Consider the following 17779-nt stretch of genomic DNA (forward strand, 5'->3'; position numbering starts at 1 on the left):
TGTGACAGCACCAATAAAAACAGCTATAATTCTGAATTTTCTTTTGAGCAGTTCTTTTCAATCACAATGGGGAACCATTTTGGACATGATTGTGATCATGAAGTTGTAATTGTCTTCAATGTGAAAAGTATCAACTTTGAACTTGCATCAAACTTCGAAATGAGAGATCGGAAAATTTTTCAAGCTACAATCAAAGAAAGCAACTTTCACTCCTGATACTCTAGTTTGATTTAGAGAGATTTGTTGTAAAATTCTGAAAATTTTGGGAAATAACATGCATTGTTTCATTCTTATTCAGAAGTGACATTTTCACCAAAAGGAACAACCACCACAACAGTTATTGCTGAAACCACCACAAAGGGTGAGTGAGATCCTCTATGAATAAACCTCAGTGAGTCTGTTCACTTTCCACCAATTCAGAGTTCCACCAACGATCATCTGTTTAGCCATTCTTGAAGACACTGTCTATTGGTTGGATGTTTTAAAACATTGATCACATTACAATGCAGTGTTCCATTTGAGAAACACACAGTAAAACAGTCTAATGACAAACCACTGCAGTAATAGGTAGATTTTGAAGTGGCCGTGCAATGTGTTTGATGTTTGCTCTTGTTCTCCCAAAGGACTCACAGCAACACCAAAACCAAGTACAACCACATCCACAACCCAATCCACATCAGGTCAGTGATGGCTTCTTTTGATAACCAATTGTAGAATCATGAACATTAATCATTGTTTCCCAGTCCCAGAGCTCAGTAGGACATGATACTACTGTCCGTAGATAGTTTTCCCAGATCTCGCAGAGAGTTGAATTATGCACAAACAGAGTGCAAGCAAGAGGAGAATTGTTATGTTTCATTTTTGGAAATGGCTCTGCTTATTTGAGGCAGTGCTCCCTTCCCAAAATTTGTTGTTTAGTTTTGAAACAATGTCCACACGTTTAAAACAAATGAACAATGTACATTTCAAGATGCTAATTGTCAGAATCTTAAAGATGCAATGCATGTTCTTGTGAAAGAATGATTCTGTTGCCTTTTTGGGTTGATTTTACATTTCCTGTTGTTGTGTTTGTCATGAAATGTTTTCTTCTTCTTTACTAATGTAATTAAACCCTTACTTGGTTAATCACTTCAATATTCTCTTTCAAAAATGGAACATTGATTTTAAATGCTTTGGTAAAATATACTTCACCTTACCTAAATCTCCAGATCCATTAAAACAAACTCTTATTGAATTTCTCAGTGCTGCAGCATTTGAAATCAGAAATCTGTCATTTTGATTATTTCCCTTCTCTTCTTCAGAGGTGACTGCGACACCAAAGGAAACAACAGGCACAACAATTATTGCTGCAACCACTACAACAGGTAACTATTGTCTTCTTCCAGTATCTACCAGCAATTCTCTTCACACAACAATATCACCTTCTCTAGAAATACCAGAGAAATGATCCGACTTGAAACTGTTTGACAACAATATGAGGCATTAATTGGATTTTTTTTTAACTTCAGAAAAACTCACTACAACAGTGAAGCCAACACCAACAGGATCCACAACCAGTATCAAACCGGGTGAGTGAAGCAATAGAAATTCACAAAAATGAATAAGTCTTTAGGTTGTATTGTAGCGAATTTCACGATTCCTCCAATTTTTCATTAGAGCTGACGACCAAAGTGAAAGAAATTTCAGCTGGCTCCACACCAGGTCAGTAATAGGTTTGTTCAGTGTACAGCATCAAGATTCAAAAACTATTTTGTTGCCATAAAATCCAGGCAAAGCTAACGTGATACATAATTCCTCGTACGCGATGCATCCAATCTTAATAACATGAGTGAGTTGAGAAAATAATAACTTGTATAAAGCTCAATCAGCGTCATGAGGTCTCATGTACATGAGGACAAATGTTATGGTTGCCTGCACAATTATCGGAACTTGTCAAAGGATTTCTCTCTTGAAAGGTTGTGTTCTTTGTTTTCACGATGTTTCTACTTCGGACCAGTTGCCTGAAGTTATTTCCTGAAAACATGAAAAGTTTTCCACATGTTCTCTTTGCCATTCTTTTGCAAACATTTTCAATTTTTAATTTCACTGCACCAGTTGAAATTTAACCTTGATTACTCATTCTGTAGGTGTAATAAAATTCACTGTGTTGGTTTTGCCCAAGCTGAGGCATTTGAAATTGGAAATCAATCACATTGATTCATGTTGTTCCTTCTTCAAAAGTGACAACTTCACCAAAAGAAATGACTACCCCGACAGTTACTACTGAAAGCACCACAACAGGTGAGTGAGATTCTGTATGAATACACACCAGTGCACATTCTCCCAGTTCAGGTTTCCCCCTCAGTTGGGTCTTCTGCATGGTTCTGTTGGATCAGTATGGTTTTTCAGTTCATGACCTCTGAACTGAATACTCTTTAAATAGCATCCGTATCCCAACAAAATAAACAGAAATATCACTAAATCGTGGTGGGGGACAAAGCTCGTAATGATTAGGGAATTGGAGTATACAAATACAAAGTGCAAAACATACAATATGAAAGGCACAGAGGGCAACAGCATTTTCCTGCATTTAGGAATACATATCCAGGTAGCATGTGACAGCACCAATAAAAACAGCTGCAATTCTGAAGTTTCTTTTCGAACATTAATCTGAGCAGTTGCTTTCAGTCACAGCGAGTAACCATTTTGGACATGGTTGTGATCATGAAGTTGTATTTGTCTTCAATGTGAAAAGGATGAACTTTGAACAGGAGTAAAACATCCAAACGAGAGATCGGAAAATTTATAAAGCTACAATTAAAGAAAGCAACTTTCACTCCAAAAACTCTAATTCGATTTAGAGAGATTTGTTGTAAAATTCTGAAATTGCTGGGAAATAACATGCATTATTTCATTCTTATTCAGAAGTGACATTTTCACCAAAAGGAACAACCACCACAACAGTTATTGCTGAAACCACCACAAAGGGTGAGTGAGATCCTCTATGAATAAACCTCAGTGAGTCTGTTCACTTTCCACCAATTCAGATTTCCACCAACGATCATCTGTTTAGCCATTCTTGAAGACACTGTGTATTGGTTGAATGTTTTAAAACATTGATCACATTACAATGCAGTGTATCATTTGAGAAACACACAGTAAAACAGTCTAATGACAAACCACTGCAGTAATAGGTAGATTTTGAAGTGGTCGTACAATGTGTTTGATGTTTGCTCTTGGTCTCCCAAAGGACTCACAGCAACACCAAAACCAAGTACAACCACATCCACAACCCAATCCACATCAGGTCAGTGATGGCTTCTTTTGATAACCAATTGAAGAATCATGAACATTAATCATTGTTTCCCAGTTCCCAGAGCTCAGTGGGACATGATACTACTGTCCGCAGATAGTTTTCCCAGACCTCGCAGAGAGTTGAATTATGCTCGAACAGAGTGTAAGCAAGAGGAGAATTGTTTTGTTTCATTTTTGTAAATGTCTCTGCTTATTTGAGGCAATGCTCCCTTCCCAAAATTTGTTGATTAGTTTTGAAACAATGTCCACACATTTAAAACAAATGAACAATGTACATTTCAAGATGCTAATTATCAGAATCTTAAAGATGCAATGTATGTTCTTGTGAAAGAATGATTCTGTTGCCTTTTTGGGTTGATTTTACATTTCCTGTTGTTGTGTTTGTCATGAAATGTTTTCTTCTTCTTTACTAATGTAATTAAACCCTTACTTTGCTATTCACTTCAATATTCACTTTCAAAAATGGAACATATTAATTGCTTTGGTAAAATGTACTTCACCTTACCTAAATCTCCAGATCCATTTAAAGAAACTGTTATTGAAATTCTCACTGCTGCAGCATTTGAAATCAGAAATCCGTCGTTTTGATTATTACCCTTCTCTTCTTCAGAGGTGACTGCGACACCAAAGCAAACAACAGGCACAACAGTTATTGCTGCAACCACTACAACAGGTAACTATTGTCTTCTTCCAGTATAATCCAGCAATTCTCTTCACACAACAATATCACCTTCTCTAGAAATACCAGAGAAATGATCCGACTTGAAACTCTTTGACAATAAGATTATGTTATGAGGCATTAATTGGATTTTTTTTTAACTTCAGAAAAACTCACTACAACAGTGAAGCCAACACCAACAGGATCCACAACCAGTATCAAACCAGGTGAGTGAAACAATAGAAATTCACAAAAATGAATAAGTCTTTAGGTTGTATTGTAGCACATTTCACGATTCCTCCAATTTTTCATTAGAGCTCACGACAACAGTGAAAGAAATTACAGCTGGCTCCACACCAGGTCAGTAATGGCTTTGATCTGTGTACAGCATCAAGATCAAAACCTATTTTGTTGCCATAAAATCCAGGTAAAGCTCAGGTGATACTTAATAGCTCATATATAATGCTTCCAATCTTAATAACGTGAGTGAGTTGAGAAAATAATAACTTGTATTAAGCTCAATCAGCGTCATGAGGTCTCATGTACATGAGGAAAAATGTGGTGACCATGGTTATGGACGCCTGCACAATTATCGGATCTTTTTTTAGATTAGATTAGATTACTTACAGTGTGGAAACAGGCCCTTCGGCCCAACAAGTCCACACCGCCCCGCCGAAGCGTAACCCACCCATACCCCTACATCTACATTTTTTACATTTACCACTTACCTAACACTACGGGTAATTTAACATGGCCAATTCACCTGGCCTTCACATCTTGGACTGTGGGAGGAAACCGGAGCACACGGAGGAAACCGACGCAGACACGGGGAGAACGTGCAAACTCTACACAGTCAGTCGCCTGAGGCGGGAATTGAACCCGGGTCTCAGGCGCTGTGAGGCAACAGTGCTAACCACTGTGCCACCGTGCCGCCCACCCACTGTGACACCGTGCCGCCCACTGTGCCACCGTGCCGCCCACAAAGGATTTCTCTCTTGAAAGGACGTGTTCTTTGTTTTCACAATGTTTCTACTTTGGACCAGTTGCCTGAAGCTATTTCCTGAAAACATGAAAAGTTTTCCACATGTTCACTTTGACATTGTTTTGCAAACTTTTTCAAGTTTTTAATTTTACTGCACCAGTTGAAATGCATCCTTGATTACTCCTTCTGTAGGTGTAATAAAATTCATTTTGTTGGTCTTGCCCAAGCTGAGGGATTTGAAATTGGAAATCAATCACATTGATTCATGTTTTTCCTTCTTCAAAAGTGACAACTTCACCAAAAGAAATGACTACCCCGACAGTTACTACTGAAAGCACCACAACAGGTGAGTGAGATTCTGTATGAATACACACCAGTGCACATTCTCCCAGTTCAGGTTTCCCCCTCAGTTGGGTCTTCTGCATGGTTCTGTTGGATCAGTATGGTTTTTCAGTTCATGACCTCTGAACTGAATACTCTTTAAATAGCATCTGTATCAAAATAAACAAAAATATCACTAAATCGTGGTGGGGGACAAAGCTCGTAATGATTGGGGAATTGGAGTATACAAATACGAAGTGCAAAACATACAATATGAAAGGCACAGAGGGCAAAAGCATTTTCCTGCATTCAGGAATACATATCCAGCCAGCATATGACAGCACCAATAAAAACAGCTGCAATTCTGAAGTTTCTTTTGGAACATTAATCTGAACAGTTGCTTTCAGTCACAGTGGGTAACCATTTTGGACATGGTTGGGATCATGAAGTTCTAATTGTCTTCAATGTGAAAAGGATGAATTTTGAACAGGAGTAAAACATCCAAACGAGAGATCGGAAAATTTATAAAGCTACAATCAAAGAAAGCAACTTTCACTCCTGATACTCTAGTTTGATTTAGAAAGATTTGTTGTAAAATTCTGAAAATACTGGGAAGTAACATGCATTGTTTCATTCTTATTCAGAAGTGACATTTTCACCAAAAGGAACAACCACCACAACAGTTATTGCTGAAACCACCACAAAGGGTGAGTGAGATCCTCTATGAATAAACCTCAGTGAGTCTGTTCACTTTCCACCAATTCAGAGTTCTACCAACGATCATCTGTTTAGCCATTCTTGAAGACACTGTCTATTGGTTGAGTGTTTTAAAACATTGATCACATTACAATGCAGTGTTCCATTTGAGAAACACACAGTAAAACAGTCTAATGACAAACCACTGCAGTAATAGGTAGATTTTGATGTGGCCGTGCAATTTGTTTGATGTTTGCTCTTGTTCTCCCAAAGGACTCACAGCAACACCAAAACCAAGTACAACCACATCCACAACCCAATCCACATCAGGTCAGTGATGGCTTCTTTTGATAACCAATTGAAGAATCATGAACATTAATCATTGTTTCCCAGTTCCCAGAGCTCAGTGGGACATGATACTACTGTCCGCAGATAGTTTTCCCAGACCTCGCAGAGAGTTGAATTATGCTCGAACAGAGTGTAAGCAAGAGGAGAATTGTTATGTTTCATTTTTGTAAATGTCTCTGCTTATTTGAGACAGTGCTCAATTCCCAAAATATGCTGATCAGTTTTGAAACAGTTTTGAAACATTTAAAACAAATGAACAATGTACATTTCAAGATGCTAATTGTCAGAATCTTAAAGATGCAATGTATGTTCTTGTGAAAGAATGATTCTGTTGCCTTTTTGGGTTGATTTTACATTTCCTGTTGTTGTGTTTGTCATGAAATGTTTTCTTCTTCTTTACTAATGTAATTAAACCCTTACTTGGTTATTCACTTGAAGATTCTCTTTCAAAAATGGAACATTGATTTTAATTGCTTTGGTAAAATGTACTTCACCTTACCTAAATCTCCAGATCCATTAAAACAAACTCTTATTGAATTTCTCAGTGCTGCAGCATTTGAAATCAGAAATCTGTCATTTTGATTATTTCCCTTCTCTTCTTCAGAGGTGACTGCGACACCAAAGGAAACAACAGGCACAACAGTTATTGCTGCAACCACTCCAACAGGTAACTATTGTCTTCTTCCAGTGTACACCAGCAATTCTCTTCACACAACAATGTCACCTTCTCTAGAAATATCAGAGAAATAAACCGACTTGAAACTTTCTGACAATAAGACAATTTATATGTTATGAGGCATTAACTGGATTTTTTTTAACTTCAGAAAAATTCACTACAGCAGTGAAGCCAACACCAACAGGATCCACAACCAGTATCAAACCGGGTGAGTGAAATGATAGAAATTTACAAAAATGAAAAAATCTTTATGTTGTATTGTAGCGAATTTCACGATTCCTCCAATTTTTCATTAGAGCTCACGACAACAGTGAAGGAAACTACAGCTGGCTCCACACCAGGTCAGTAATGGCTTTGTTCAGTGTACAGCATCAAGATCAAAAACAATTTTGTTGCCATAAAATCCAGGTAAAGCTCAGGTGATACTTAATTCCTCATATATAATGCATCCAATCTTATTAACATGAGTGAGTTGAGAGAGAAATTACTTGTATAATGCTTAATCAGAGTCATAAGGTCTCATGTACATGAGGACAACTGTGGTGTCCATGTTTATGAACCCCTCCATCATTTCCGTATGTTGTTAAAAGATTTCTCTCTTGACAATGTGTTCTTTGTTTTCATGACATTTCTGCTTTGGATCAGTTGCCTGAAGTTATGTGCTGGAAATATGAAAGGTTTTCCACATGTTCTCTTTGTCATTCTTTTGCAAACTTTTTCAAGTTTTTAATTTTACTGCACCAGTTGAAATGCATCCTTGATTACTCCTTCTGTAGGTGTAATAAAATTCATTTTGTTGGTCTTGCCCAAGCTGAGGGATTTGAAATTGGAAATCAATCACTTTGATTCATGTTTTTCCTTCTTCAAAAGTGACAACTTCACCAAAAGAAATGACTACCCCGACAGTTACTACTGAAAGCACCACAACAGGTGAGTGAGATTCTGTATGAATACACACCAGTGCACATTCTCCCAGTTCAGGTTTTCCCCTCAGTTGGGTCTTCTACATGGTTCTGTTGGATCAGTATGGTTTTTCAGTTCATGACCTCTGAACTGAATACTCTTTAAATAGCATCTGTATCCCAACAAAATAAACAAAAATATCACTAAATCGTGGTGGGGAAAAAGCTCGTAATAATTGGGGCATTGGAGTATACAAATATAGAGTGGAATACATACAAGATGAAAGGCACAGAGGGCAACAGCATTTCTCCTGCATTCAGGAATCCATTTCCAGCCAGCATGTGACAGCACCAATAAAAACAGCTATAATTCTGAATTTTCTTTTGAGCAGTTCTTTTCAATCACAATGGGGAACCATTTTGGACATGATTGTGATCATGAAGTTGTAATTGTCTTCAATGTGAAAAGTATCAACTTTGAACTTGCATCAAACTTCGAAATGAGAGATCGGAAAATTTTTCAAGCTACAATCAAAGAAAGCAACTTTCACTCCTGATACTCTAGTTTGATTTAGAGAGATTTGTTGTAAAATTCTGAAAATTTTGGGAAATAACATGCATTGTTTCATTCTTATTCAGAAGTGACATTTTCACCAAAAGGAACAACCACCACAACAGTTATTGCTGAAACCACCACAAAGGGTGAGTGAGATCCTCTATGAATAAACCTCAGTGAGTCTGTTCACTTTCCACCAATTCAGAGTTCCACCAACGATCATCTGTTTAGCCATTCTTGAAGACACTGTCTATTGGTTGGATGTTTTAAAACATTGATCACATTACAATGCAGTGTTCCATTTGAGAAAAACACAGTAAAACAGTCTAATGACAAACCACTGCAGTAATAGGTAGATTTTGAAGTGGCCGTGCAATGTGTTTGATGTTTACTCTTGTTCTCCCAAAGGACTCACAGCAACACCAAAACCAAGTACAACCACATCCACAACCCAATCCACATCAGGTCAGTGATGGCTTCTTTTGATAACCAATTGAAGAATCATGAACATTAATCATTGTTTCCCAGTCCCAGAGCTCAGTAGGACATGATACTACTGTCCGTAGATAGTTTTCCCAGATCTCGCAGAGAGTTGAATTATGCACAAAGAGTTGAATTATGCACAAACAGAGTGCAAGCAAGAGGAGAATTGTTATGTTTCATTTTTGGAAATGGCTCTGCTTATTTGAGGCAGTGCTCCCTTCCCAAAATTTGTTGTTTAGTTTTGAAACAATGTCCACACGTTTAAAACAAATGAACAATGTACATTTCAAGATGCTAATTGTCAGAATCTTAAAGATGCAATGCATGTTCTTGTGAAAGAATGATTCTGTTGCCTTTTTGGGTTGATTTTACATTTCCTGTTGTTGTGTTTGTCATGAAATGTTTTCTTCTTCTTTACTAATGTAATTAAACCCTTACTTGGTTAATCACTTCAATATTCTCTTTCAAAAATGGAACATTGATTTTAAATGCTTTGGTAAAATATACTTCACCTTACCTAAATCTCCAGATCCATTAAAACAAACTCTTATTGAATTTCTCAGTGCTGCAGCATTTGAAATCAGAAATCTGTCATTTTGATTATTTCCCTTCTCTTCTTCAGAGGTGACTGCGACACCAAAGGAAACAACAGGCACAACAATTATTGCTGCAACCACTACAACAGGTAACTATTGTCTTCTTCCAGTATCTACCAGCAATTCTCTTCACACAACAATATCACCTTCTCTAGAAATACCAGAGAAATGATCCGACTTGAAACTGTTTGACAACAATATGAGGCATTAATTGGATTTTTTTTTAACTTCAGAAAAACTCACTACAACAGTGAAGCCAACACCAACAGGATCCACAACCAGTATCAAACCGGGTGAGTGAAGCAATAGAAATTCACAAAAATGAATAAGTCTTTAGGTTGTATTGTAGCGAATTTCACGATTCCTCCAATTTTTCATTAGAGCTGACGACCAAAGTGAAAGAAATTTCAGCTGGCTCCACACCAGGTCAGTAATAGGTTTGTTCAGTGCACAGCATCAAGATTCAAAAACTATTTTGTTGCCATAAAATCCAGGCAAAGCTAACGTGATACATAATTCCTCGTACGTGATGCATCCAATCTTAATAACATGAGTGAGTTGAGAAAATAATAACTTGTATAAAGCTCAATCAGCGTCATGAGGTCTCATGTACATGAGGACAAATGTTATGGTTGCCTGCACAATTATCGGAACTTGTCAAAGGATTTCTCTCTTGAAAGGTTGTGTTCTTTGTTTTCACGATGTTTCTACTTCGGACCAGTTGCCTGAAGTTATTTCCTGAAAACATGAAAAGTTTTCCACATGTTCTCTTTGCCATTCTTTTGCAAACATTTTCAATTTTTAATTTCACTGCACCAGTTGAAATTTAACCTTGATTACTCATTCTGTAGGTGTAATAAAATTCACTGTGTCGGTTTTGCCCAAGCTGATGCATTTGAAATTGGAAATCAATCACATTGATTCATGTTTTTCCTTCTTCAAAAGTGACAACTTCACCAAAAGAAATGACTACCCCGACAGTTACTACTGAAAGCACCACAACAGGTGAGTGAGATTCTGTATGAATACACACCAGTGCACATTCTCCCAGTTCAGGTTTCCCCCTCAGTTGGGTCTTCTGCATGGTTCTGTTGGATCAGTATGGTTTTTCAGTTCATGACCTCTGAACTGAATACTCTTTAAATAGCATCTGTATCCCAACAAAATAAACAAAAATATCACTAAATCGTGGTGGGGGACAAAGCTCGTAATGATTGGGGAATTGGAGTATACAAATACGAAGTGCAAAACATACAATATGAAAGGCACAGAGGGCAAAAGCATTTTCCTGCATTCAGGAATACATATCCAGCCAGCATGTGACAGCACCAATAAAAACAGCTGCAATTCTGAAGTTTCTTTTGGAACATTAATCTGAGCAGTTGCTTTCAGTCACAGTGGGTAACCATTTTGGACATGGTTGTGATCATGAAGTTGTAATTGTCTTCAATGTGAAAAGGATGAATTTTGAACAGGAGTAAAACATCCAAACGAGAGATCGGAAAATTTATAAAGCTACAATCAAAGAAAGCAACTTTCACTCCAGATACTCTAGTTTGATTTGGAGAGATTTGTTGTAAAATTCTGAAAATGCTGGGAAATAACATGCATTGTTTCATTCTCATTCAGAAGTGACATTTTCACCAAAAGGAACAACCACCACAACAGTTATTGCTGAAACCACCACAAAGGGTGAGTGAGATCCTCTATGAATAAACCTCAGTGAGTCTGTTCACTTTCCACCAATTCAGAGTTCTACCAACGATCATCTGTTTAGCCATTCTTGAAGACACTGTCTCTTGGTTGAATGTTTTAAAACATTGATCACATTACAATGCAGTGTTCCATTTGAGAAACACACAGTAAAACAGTCTAATGACAAACCACTGCAGTAATAGGTAGATTTTGAAGTGGCCGTGCAATGTGTTTGATGTTTGCTCTTGTTCTCCCAAAGGACTCACAGCAACACCAAAACCAAGTACAACCACATCCACAACCCAATCCACATCAGGTCAGTGATGGCTTCTTTTGATAACCAATTGAAGAATCATGAACATTAATCATTGTTTCCCAGTTCCCAGAGCTCAGTGGGACATGATACTACTGTCCGCAGATAGTTTTCCCAGACCTCGCAGAGAGTTGAATTATGCTCGAACAGAGTGTAAGCAAGAGGAGAATTGTTATGTTTCATTTTTGTAAATGTCTCTGCTTATTTGAGACAGTGCTCAATTCCCAAAATATGCTGATCAGTTTTGAAACAGTTTTGAAACATTTAAAACAAATGAACAATGTACATTTCAAGATGCTAATTGTCAGAATCTTAAAGATGCAATGTATGTTCTTGTGCAAGAATGATTCTGTTGCCTTTTTGGGTTGATTTTACATTTCCTGTTGTTGTGTTTGTCATGAAATGTTTTCTGCTTCTTTACTAATGTAATTAAACCCTTACTTGGTTATTCACTTGAAGATTCTCTTTCAAAAATGGAACATTGATTTTAATTGCTTTGGTAAAATGTACTTCACCTTACCTAAATCTCCAGATCCATTAAAACAAACTCTTATTGAATTTCTCAGTGCTGCAGCATTTGAAATCAGAAATCTGTCATTTTGATTATTTCCCTTCCCTTCTTCAGAGGTGACTGCGACACCAAAGGAAACAACAGGCACAACAGTTATTGCTGCAACCACTCCAACAGGTAACTATTGTCTTCTTCCAGTGTACACCAGCAATTCTCTTCACACAACAATGTCACCTTCTCTAGAAATACCAGAGAAATAAACCGACTTGAAACTTTCTGACAATAAGACAATTTATATGTTATGAGGCATTAACTGGATTTTTTTTAACTTCAGAAAAATTCACTACAGCAGTGAAGCCAACACCAACAGGATCCACAACCAGTATCAAACCGGGTGAGTGAAATGATAGAAATTTACAAAAATGAAAAAATCTTTAGGTTGTATTGTAGCGAATTTCACGATTCCTCCAATTTTTCATTAGAGCTCACGACAACAGTGAAGGAAACTACAGCTGGCTCCACACCAGGTCAGTAATGGCTTTGTTCAGTGTACAGCATCAAGATCAAAAACAATTTTGTTGCCATAAAATCCAGGTACAGCTCAGGTGATACATAATTCCTCATATATAATGCATCCAATCTTAATAACATGAGTGAGTTGAGAGAGAAATTACTTGTATAATGCTCAATCAGAGTCATGAGGTCTCATGTACATGAGGACAACTGTGGTGTCCATGTTTATGAACCCCTCCATCGTTTCCGTATGTTGTTAAAAGATTTCTCTCTTGACAATGTGTTCTTTGTTTTCATGACATTTCTGCTTTGGATCAGTTGCCTGAAGTTATGTCCTGGAAATATGAAAAGTTTTCTACATGTTCTCTTTGTCATTCTTTTGCAAACTTTTTCAAGTTTTTAATTTTACTGCACCAGTTGAAATGCATCCTTGATTACTCCTTCTGTAGGTGTAATAAAATTCACTGTGTTGGTCTTGCCCAAGCTGAGGGATTTGAAATTGGAAATCAATCACATTGATTCATGTTTTTCCTTCTTCAAAAGTGAGAACTTCACCAAAAGAAATGACTACCCCGACAGTTACTACTGAAAGCACCACAACAGGTGAGTGAGATTCTGTATGAATACACACCAGTGCACATTCTCCCAGTTCAGGTTTCCCCCTCAGTTGGGTCTTCTGCATGGTTCTGTTGGATCAGTATGGTTTCTCAGTTCATGACCTCTGAACTGAATACTCTTTAAACAACATCCATATCCTGACAAAATAAACAGAAATAAAACTAGATCGTGCTAGGGAAAAAGCTTGTAATAATTGGGGCATTGGAGTATACAAATATAGAGTGGAATACATACAATATGAAAGGCACAGAGGGCAACAGCATTTCTCTTGCATTCAGGAATACATATCCAGCCAGCATGTGACAGCACCAATACAAACAGATGCAATTCTGAATTTTCTTTTGGAACATTAATCTGAGCAGTTGCTTTCAGTCACAGTAGGTAACCATTTTGGACATGGTTGTGATCGTAAAGTTGTAATTGTCTTCAATGTGAAAAGGATCAATTTTGAACAGGAGTAAAACATCCAAACGAGAGATCGGAAAATTTATAAAGCTACAATCAAAGAAAGCAACTTTCACTCCTGATACTCTAGTTTGATTTAGAAAGATTTGTTGTAAAATTCTGAAAATACTGGGAAGTAACATGCATTGTTTCATTCTTATTCAGAAGTGACATTTTCACCAAAAGGAACAACCACCACAACAGTTATTGCTGAAACCACCACAAAGGGTGAGTGAGATCCTCTATGAATAAACCTCAGTGAGTCTGTTCACTTTCCACCAATTCAGAGTTCCACCAACGATCATCTGTTTAGCCATTCTTGAAGACACTGTCGATTGGTTGAATGTTTTAAAACATTGATCACATTACAATGCAGTGATCCATTTGAGAAACAAACAGTAAAACAGTCTAATGACAAACCACTGCAGTCATAGGTAGATTTTGAAGTGGCCGTGCAATTTGTTTGATGTTTGCTCTTGTTCTCCCAAAGGACTCACAGCAACACCAAAACCAAGTACAACCACATCCACAACCCAATCCACATCAGGTCAGTGATGGCTTCTTTTGATAACCAATTGAAGAATCATGAACATTAATCATTGTTTCCCAGTTCCCAGAGCTCAGTGGGACATGATACTACTGTCCGCAGATAGTTTTCCCAGACCTCGCAGAGAGTTGAATTATGCTCGAACAGAGTGTAAGCAAGAGGAGAATTGTTATGTTTCATTTTTTTAAGTGTCTCTGCTTATTTGAGACAGTGCTCAATTCCCAAAATATGCTGATCAGCTTTGAAACAGTTTTGAAACATTTAAAACAAATGAACAATGTACATTTCAAGATGCTAATTGTCAGAATCTTAAAGATGCAATGTATGTTCTTGTGAAAGAATGATTCTGTTGCCTTTTTGGGTTGATTTTACATTTCCTGTCGTTGTGTTTGTCCTGAAATGTTTTCTTCTTCTTTACTAATGTAATTAAACCCTTACTTGGTTATTCACTTGAAGATTCTCTTTCAAAAATGGAACATTGATTTTAATTGCTTTGGTAAAATGTACTTCACCTTACCTAAATCTCCAGATCCATTAAAACAAACTCTTATTGAATTTCTCAGTGCTGCAGCATTTGAAATCAGAAATCTGTCATTTTGATTATTTCCCTTCCCTTCTTCAGAGGTGACTGCGACACCAAAGGAAACAACAGGCACAACAGTTATTGCTGCAACCACTCCAACAGGTAACTATTGTCTTCTTCCAGTGTACACCAGCAATTCTCTTCACACAACAATGTCACCTTCTCTAGAAATACCAGAGAAATAAACCGACTTGAAACTTTCTGACAATAAGACAATTTATATGTTATGAGGCATTAACTGGATTTTTTTAACTTCAGAAAAATTCACTACAGCAGTGAAGCCAACACCAACAGGATCCACAACCAGTATCAAACCGGGTGAGTGAAATGATATAAATTTACAAAAATGAAAAAATCTTTAGGTTGTATTGTAGCGAATTTGACAATTCCTCCAATTTTTCATTAGAGCTCACGACAACAGTGAAAGAAATTACAGCTGGCTCCACACCAGGTCAGTAATGGCTTTGATCTGTGTACAGCATCAAGATCAAAACCTATTTTGTTGCCGTAAAATCCAGGCAAAGCTAAGGTGATACTTAATTCCTCATATATAATGCATCCAATCTTATTAACATGAGTGAGTTGAGAGAGAAATTACTTGTATAATGCTTAATCAGAGTCATAAGGTCTCATGTACATGAGGACAACTGTGGTGTCCATGTTTATGAACCCCTCCATCATTTCCGTATGTTGTTAAAAGATTTCTCTCTTGACAATGTGTTCTTTGTTTTCATGACATTTCTGCTTTGGATCAGTTGCCTGAAGTTATGTGCTGGAAATATGAAAGGTTTTCCACATGTTCTCTTTGTCATTCTTTTGCAAACATTTTCAAGTTTTTAATTTTACTGCACCAGTTGAAATGCATCCTTGATTACTCCTTCTGTAGGTGTAATAAAATTCATTTTGTTGGTCTTGCCCAAGCTGAGGGATTTGAAATTGGAAATCAATCACTTTGATTCATGTTTTTCCTTCTTCAAAAGTGACAACTTCACCAAAAGAAATGACTACCCCGACAGTTACTACTGAAAGCACCACAACAGGTGAGTGAGATTCTGTATGAATACACACCAGTGCACATTCTCCCAGTTCAGGTTTTCCCCTCAGTTGGGTCTTCTACATGGTTCTGTTGGATCAGTATGGTTTTTCAGTTCATGACCTCTGAACTGAATACTCTTTAAATAGCATCTGTATCCCAACAAAATAAACAAAAATATCACTAAATCGTGGTGGGGAAAAAGCTCGTAATAATTGGGGCATTGGAGTATACAAATATAGAGTGGAATACATACAAGATGAAAGGCACAGAGGGCAACAGCATTTCTCCTGCATTCAGGAATCCATTTCCAGCCAGCATGTGACATCACCAATAAAAACAGCTATAATTCTGAATTTTCTTTTGAGCAGTTCTTTTCAATCACAATGGGGAACCATTTTGGACATGATTGTGATCATGAAGTTGTAATTGTCTTCAATGTGAAAAGTATCAACTTTGAACTTGCATCAAACTTCGAAATGAGAGATCGGAAAATTTTTCAAGCTACAATCAAAGAAAGCAACTTTCACTCCTGATACTCTAGTTTGATTTAGAGAGATTTGTTGTAAAATTCTGAAAATTTTGGGAAATAACATGCATTGTTTCATTCTTATTCAGAAGTGACATTTTCACCAAAAGGAACAACCACCACAACAGTTATTGCTGAAACCACCACAAAGGGTGAGTGAGATCCTCTATGAATAAACCTCAGTGAGTCTGTTCACTTTCCACCAATTCAGAGTTCCACCAACGATCATCTGTTTAGCCATTCTTGAAGACACTGTCTATTGGTTGGATGTTTTAAAACATTGATCACATTACAATGCAGTGTTCCATTTGAGAAAAACACAGTAAAACAGTCTAATGACAAACCACTGCAGTAATAGGTAGATTTTGAAGTGGCCGTGCAATGTGTTTGATGTTTACTCTTGTTCTCCCAAAGGACTCACAGCAACACCAAAACCAAGTACAACCACATCCACAACCCAATCCACATCAGGTCAGTGATGGCTTCTTTTGATAACCAATTGAAGAATCATGAACATTAATCATTGTTTCCCAGTCCCAGAGCTCAGTAGGACATGATACTACTGTCCGTAGATAGTTTTCCCAGATCTCGCAGAGAGTTGAATTATGCACAAAGAGTTGAATTATGCACAAACAGAGTGCAAGCAAGAGGAGAATTGTTATGTTTCATTTTTGGAAATGGCTCTGCTTATTTGAGGCAGTGCTCCCTTCCCAAAATTTGTTGTTTAGTTTTGAAACAATGTCCACACGTTTAAAACAAATGAACAATGTACATTTCAAGATGCTAATTGTCAGAATCTTAAAGATGCAATGCATGTTCTTGTGAAAGAATGATTCTGTTGCCTTTTTGGGTTGATTTTACATTTCCTGTTGTTGTGTTTGTCATGAAATGTTTTCTTCTTCTTTACTAATGTAATTAAACCCTTACTTGGTTAATCACTTCAATATTCTCTTTCAAAAATGGAACATTGATTTTAAATGCTTTGGTAAAATATACTTCACCTTACCTAAATCTCCAGATCCATTAAAACAAACTCTTATTGAATTTCTCAGTGCTGCAGCATTTGAAATCAGAAATCTGTCATTTTGATTATTTCCCTTCTCTTCTTCAGAGGTGACTGCGACACCAAAGGAAACAACAGGCACAACAATTATTGCTGCAACCACTACAACAGGTAACTATTGTCTTCTTCCAGTATCTACCAGCAATTCTCTTCACACAACAATATCACCTTCTCTAGAAATACCAGAGAAATGATCCGACTTGAAACTGTTTGACAACAATATGAGGCATTAATTGGATTTTTTTTTAACTTCAGAAAAACTCACTACAACAGTGAAGCCAACACCAACAGGATCCACAACCAGTATCAAACCGGGTGAGTGAAGCAATAGAAATTCACAAAAATGAATAAGTCTTTAGGTTGTATTGTAGCGAATTTCACGATTCCTCCAATTTTTCATTAGAGCTGACGACCAAAG

The 17779-nt window shown here is 37.1% G+C and overlaps 2 long non-coding RNA genes across 2 annotated transcripts; both read left to right on the forward strand.

Moving 5' to 3' along the window:
* Positions 1 to 295: 295 nt before the first annotated feature.
* Positions 296 to 1333, forward strand: LOC140466662 (uncharacterized). The gene is made up of 3 exons (XR_011955252.1): positions 296 to 361; positions 624 to 680; positions 1302 to 1333. It is a non-coding gene; the product is annotated as an uncharacterized lncRNA (long non-coding RNA).
* A 15051-nt stretch (positions 1334 to 16384) lies between these two features.
* LOC140466663 (uncharacterized) lies at positions 16385 to 17441 on the forward strand. The gene is made up of 3 exons (XR_011955253.1): positions 16385 to 16450; positions 16713 to 16769; positions 17410 to 17441. It is a non-coding gene; the product is annotated as an uncharacterized lncRNA (long non-coding RNA).
* The last annotated feature ends 338 nt before the right edge of the window (positions 17442 to 17779 follow it).

The sequence above is a fragment of the Chiloscyllium punctatum genome, chromosome 44 (genome assembly GCF_047496795.1).
Source record: "Chiloscyllium punctatum isolate Juve2018m chromosome 44, sChiPun1.3, whole genome shotgun sequence".
In the NCBI taxonomy this organism is placed as follows: Eukaryota; Metazoa; Chordata; class Chondrichthyes; order Orectolobiformes; family Hemiscylliidae; genus Chiloscyllium; species Chiloscyllium punctatum.